The 6,000-nt window shown below is 41.1% G+C and overlaps 1 protein-coding gene across 1 annotated transcript in view; it reads right to left on the bottom strand.

Moving 5' to 3' along the window:
- Positions 1–6,000, bottom strand: part of kiaa0825 (KIAA0825 ortholog) — a 43,416-nt gene that overhangs the window by 23,774 nt on the left and 13,642 nt on the right. The gene's annotated exons all lie outside the window — the stretch shown is intronic.

Here is a 6,000-nt window from a genome sequence, read left to right as displayed (position 1 = left end):
TCCCTTAGCAGTTGTTATTGATTCCGGTGTTTACGGGCGAATAGTTTAGTGCCGTTTACAAAACAGAACAGATGCAGCCAGTGAGCAAAAAGGTAAACAGTTGCTGTGTGGCGAGCTGCCAAATCCCAAGTCTGATGTATTAAACTCACGGTGAAGAGCATTTCCCCTTTGGCTGCACTTATTGCCACTTCATTTCCTCTTTGCTCACATAGAATCTTTCTCCTTCTTGCCATCTCTCCCCTTCTCTGTCTTTCTCTGTCATTCTTCCGTTTATCTGAGGGAAAAAGAGGAGAAGGGCATAGGACGCTTTTTGCCGCCTGGCTATTTTCTTTCCTTCTTTGACCCAGGAGGCCCAGATCGTCGTAACAGAGCCATTAGTAGGGGGAATTGCATGTGTCTGACATGGCCGAAAACCAATTATTAGACACTTTCTACCAAATGATGCCCAAGTCTTTGGGGAATGGGCAATCATGCAATAATTTAGCCGCTGATTTAATTTCTCTCCAGCATAGCATCTCTCCCTCTATCATCCTGTCCCTCACTTTCCTCCCTTTCTTCTATTCTGTCCCTCTGTAGTGTAAATCAGAGCAGTAGTCTGTCTCAGTCTCTTATCATGTGATCACAGTATGTGCAGATGTCTTCTCTGTTTGTGCACATGTGTGATGTACAACTCCTTCTACAGGTGATGTAAGCATTTGGCTTCATTAGATCCAGACAGATAAGGAAGGAAGAATTTCAGAGGGCAAGGCAATTTTAACATCTATTTCACAAGGTGCTTTACATGTTGTTAAGTCCAGAAGAACAAATATTTGTAGCCTGGCTCTATATGTCCACGAACAACAAAATCAAATTATTACAAATTATTATTATTTTTTTTTTTTGTTGAAGTCAATGCTGGAACATCTGTTCATTCATTTGTTTAAAACTGTAGGCAGATAGGACCATAGACATTAGGGTAGAGAGATATAAAAATACTCTATGTGTATCATCAATGTAGCTATGTTAATTAAATGAGAACTCCCCTTATTTAGGATTGCACTTCTATGACAGTGTTGGACTCATAATGGACAATTAAACAAAAATATCAAAACTGATACATGTAAACTGTCTTTTTTTTGCCAGGAATACTTCTTTCTTGTCAAAACCGGTCACTGGCATCATCAACAATGCAACTTGACCACCAATAATTCAGTCGGACATTTGGACAAATATTGTCTAATGTAGCCAAAAGCCACTAGCTTTAAGCAGAAGTGAGGAGCCAACTTAGCTCATTTCTTTGTGAGTATTGGTAGGTGTAATACTATGGTGGTTGAGCACTTCTGTGTATTTCTTCTTGTACTTTTGTTTTCTGTGTATTCATGCAGAGTCGTGTGGGTGCCTTGGGGTATGTCTGTGCATTTACATGTGCGTTTGTGGATAGAAGAAGGCTATGAGCTACAGTGGACCGCCCGCTAGACCCAGTGACAGCTGGGGTCCTCTTCGTCAGTTGCGGCCCACTGCTCGCTCAGACAGTCTTATTATGGGAGGCCTCCTGCTGTGATTCCCCAATACACACTGTGACACATGCGCACACACGTTCATGCAGACAAACCACCCCAGCCCTGGTCTCTTGTGGCCCTTTCCCTGAGTGCTGTCCAACCAAGACACAATAGAGGCCACCTGCCATTCACAGAAAGTAGCAGAAAGGGAAAGTAGCAATATTTATTATCCTAATGAAGTTGCCTTAATAAAATGTAGTTGTGTTGGCGGTGACAGAGAAAAGAGCTAACTTGATTTTGCTTTATGTTTGTTTTTCAGTCCTCCTCTGTGTTTGTCTTTGTTTCTGGCTCTCTTTGTAGGGAATGTTGCAGTGACAGTGAGAGAGGGGTTAAGATTTTTCTGGCTTTCTCTATGTACTTGAGACAAGCAGACTGGATGAAGAACATGGAGGAATGTATCGTCTTGATGGAAGCATTTCATTAAAACCCACTTGTTTAGTGCCCTTGTTCGCATTATTATTTTCAAGCCTTCGGTGAATCACACTGACTCTTCATCACAAAACGCTGGCTGCTCTCAATAAGCCAGCCATTTTTTTTGTCTGCGCTTTCTCAATAGAAATGTTCATATCCTTGTGCTTTTCAAGAGTGATATACAAAAGCCATTGTGACCATTCGCAGGAAATGGAAAATAAATAAATAAATAAATAAACAGCATGCATAATACGCACTCTCAGGGGCCATGAAAGATATTCTTTTCTGTGATTTCATTGGAGCCATGATTTAGAAAAAAAAAAAGAGCACTGATATGCACACACATAAACACAAGCAGAAAGCAAAGATCCAGTTCTTTTCATTAAGATTAGTAAACAACACTTGCTCTGTGTGGCAACTTTTTCTAAACAAGGGCTTCTTATTGTCTACAAAGACAGGAAGAGAATGGCATAAAAAGCATCATCCCTAAACTGGCAGCATCACGCATACACACATACCCACGTGTACACAGACACACACACACACACACACACACACACACACACACAGAGACCCCCCTACCACACTCATAACTACATGGCAGCATGCAGGTGCACATCCCTGGGTGACAGTGTGTATAAACTCAGGCAGAGATATGATCTAGTGAGGAGCTGCTCTTATTAAATATTAACAAACGCCATTCCCAAGTAGCCTCAATCCCCACAAGCACCTCCAATGCCAGTCAGAGCCTCAGCCTAGCTATGCCGCATCACTACAGAACCTCTCTCCCCGCTGAAAAGGCTGTGGTGCTTTTCTCTGAGAAAGAGTTCAAAGAACCGAAAAGGGTGAGAGGGTGGGGTGGGTGCAGCGGGGGTGAATGTGCTCGCTATACATGTTCTAACTCAATCGTTTTTTTCTCTATAGGGAGCTGCCAACTTCATAATCAGCAGTATCAGAATAGTGTAAAGTGTTTGAATAGAATTTCATAACCTTAATCCCACCTCAGTGGTTGACTGGGAATAAACTGGATGTGTGTTACAAGTTGTAATGAAAGCTTTTGATGTCCTAACAATAAAACATGGATCTCCTATGCATACGTATTCAAATGATGCCATATGGAAATGTATGATGCATTTTCAAAAGGGAGGTATTAAATGACTCTTGATGACACAATTTTCTAACTAAGCCTGAAATTAGTGTATGCACAACAAGGGTCAACCAAGTTCTGGTCACTAATATTTTATAATAACTAGCTACACTGTTTGGAGAAAAGGTGTGTAATGGCCTTTTTTGTCTAATGTCATTTTTACTGTAAAAAAATCACAGCGTTAAACAATTCTGATGATTTTGGAGAAAAGGTGTGTAATGGCCTTTTTTTGTCTGATGTCATTTTTACTGTAAAAAATCACAGAGTTAAACAATTCTGATGATTTCGCTGAAGTATCACAACTGTGACTGAAAAATGTACATTTTAGTGTTTGCTTTATTTTGGCAAAATCCTTCACAGGCACACACACAAACACACACACACACACAGTGACATGGGGACTTGTCCCACCCACTCCCCTGTAGACTCAGTGAGGTATGTCAATAAGGTTTAAAGCCTGCATTATTCCTGACCAGCCAACCTGTCTAGCACACTCCACAGTCTCACTCCTCACCCCATTACACTTGGAAAACTACAGGTAAATGGGAAAAGACAAGAAAAAAACAAGAGGAAGCGGATGCAGGAGAGATGGAGTAAAGTAAAAGGTGGGGGGGAGAAGAAGAAAAGGAAGAAAATAAGAGGGCTGAAACCCTTCACATCTGTCTAGGTACAATGTCAGAGAATGCCTTTGAGTCGGCTGGGTTAAAAGAGGAGGTAGATCTCGCTGTGAATGCTGTTAAATGGTTCAGTGGTTTGACAGTGGCTGATGCTACAGACAGCGCTGCTCCTCTGGGAGCCTGTACAGTCTCCCAGGCATGGCTCTTATCAAAATATACCTGTACTGCAAAAATAAACAATAACACAGCAGGGAAGGAGCGAGAGATCTAAGGAAGCATTGGATGCTTATGAGAATAGAAGCGCTTTTTTTAACCACTGTCATAATTGTTTTGACAATTATGAGTGCAGCATACAGTATAGACAGTAAAGTGGGGGTTATTAATAGGTTATGCATCAATGTCCAAGCTTTGGCTTTTTAGGAACCACTGGTGTTTGGGTGGAGGATATATGGGTTACTGAACTTTTTCTTGGGGAGGGGGGCTACTTAAAACATGAATGGCACTAAAATATAATATCAGCTGTAGCCCTCAAAGCTATGTTGCCGCTGATAGTGAAACACACACACACACACACACACACACACACACGTAAAACCAGCACAGGCAAAACTGCTCCATTTTACCATCATTACACAGCACGGGTCCCCCGCTCCCTTTGGAGCCGTGTTCTGCCTCCGGTGCTACATTTGACGGTTTGTTGAGCGGCATGTAGGTGTGTAGCCTCCGCCGCGTTACGTGATCAAACAGCCCGACTGACGCATGGCCAATTATCCTGGCTGCCTCCTCTCATCTCACGTTTAAGGAGAGGGAAAGTAAAAACCAGAGAGGAAGATGGAAAGAGAGAGATACAGGGAGGGAGAGAGGGGAAAAACAGAAGCAAGGCTGGTGGCGTGTTTATCGAAGAATGGCAGATGTAAAACCACTCTTCTCCCTATTCTGCAGGGAAGCTGACATGCACCATTTTTGAAAAAGTAAACAATGGCTCACACACTTTCCTCATTTTTTTATTTTTGTTTTTTTTTTTACTGTGAATCTTTACCCTCAGCAAGCTGTAAATAGGCCAATATAAATCCAAAAAAGAGAATATGGCAGCAATTAAGTGTTTGAAGGTCTGTGCTCTTCTCTAGTCTCGATGTATAACATCATTGCATGTTCCATTACAGTGGCACTTTATGTATTAGTGGAAAACTATAGTAGGACTTTGTCATATTTTTTCTCTCGAATATCCATCGCACTTTGTAACAAGGTCGAGAGAATGTTGAGCCTTGCTCTTCTTCTTGCAACAACTCTTTTTCAACCTCCTGTTGTTCTCCCTATATGACTATACCACTGCTCAAAAGTAAGAGGAAGGTTAAGAAAAACTGATTTCCCTTCACCACTGAGAGGTGACAGGTAGTGGTCGACCAATATAGGTTTTTCAATGGCCGATATGAATATTTCTGAAACTTAAATGAAAATTTATTTAACCTTAATGAATTATGAAAAGAAAAATTAAAAAACTGAACATTGTCTCTTATTTGCTACAATCTGCACTCACCTTCTAATTTTAAAATTTTACAAATGTTTAAGAATAATCGATAAACTAAACTGTAAAATATACCCTTTATGAATAAAAGATAAATAAAACATTTTAGTGCACTTAATGGCAGCACTTTCCTGAGACAGCAAAAAGTTGTAAACACTTCCACTGCACACACATTATTTGTCTGCAGACACATCGGCCGATTAGAGTGCAGTCACCGGCCGACACCGATCACCTAAAAATGGAGAAAATTGGCCTGATTAATTGGTCGACCACTAGGTGCTATTGCTCTGTCCTTGTTATCTTTTAATAAACTTTATTTTGATCTTTTTATGAAATTCATGTAAAGAGGGCAACAGCGCTATGGTTATGAACACAAAAAACCCCACTGGCACACTACCAATTGCCTTAGAATCAAGGCGACAAAGTGAATTAACTCTGGCTGAAACACACTGTCGGCAGACCTCGGATATGGCTAAATAGTCTTAAAAAGCAGTTTCAACAGAAGCACTGGCCCTGGAAATGCTGCGCTTCTCTTTTTGTTGGGGGAGGAAAGTAAGGCAGACGGGAAAGAGGGCAGTAAAAATAAAGCAATTACAACGGGAACAGCAGCTACTGACAATCACTTAAAGAGGCCTTGGCTCTGGCTCAGATCACTGCACATTATAGTTGGAAAGTAACAGAAAGGTAAAAATCCCAACTGGGGAGAGAAAAAAGATGGTAGAAATGGAAGGAAAACCAACAGTAAGGCCCATCTAAAGATGA

Source organism: Monopterus albus, unplaced genomic scaffold (assembly GCF_001952655.1).
Source record: "Monopterus albus unplaced genomic scaffold, M_albus_1.0 scaffold23.1, whole genome shotgun sequence".
NCBI classification, from domain to species: domain Eukaryota; kingdom Metazoa; phylum Chordata; class Actinopteri; order Synbranchiformes; family Synbranchidae; genus Monopterus; species Monopterus albus.
This window is presented reverse-complemented; position numbering and strand designations above follow the sequence as displayed.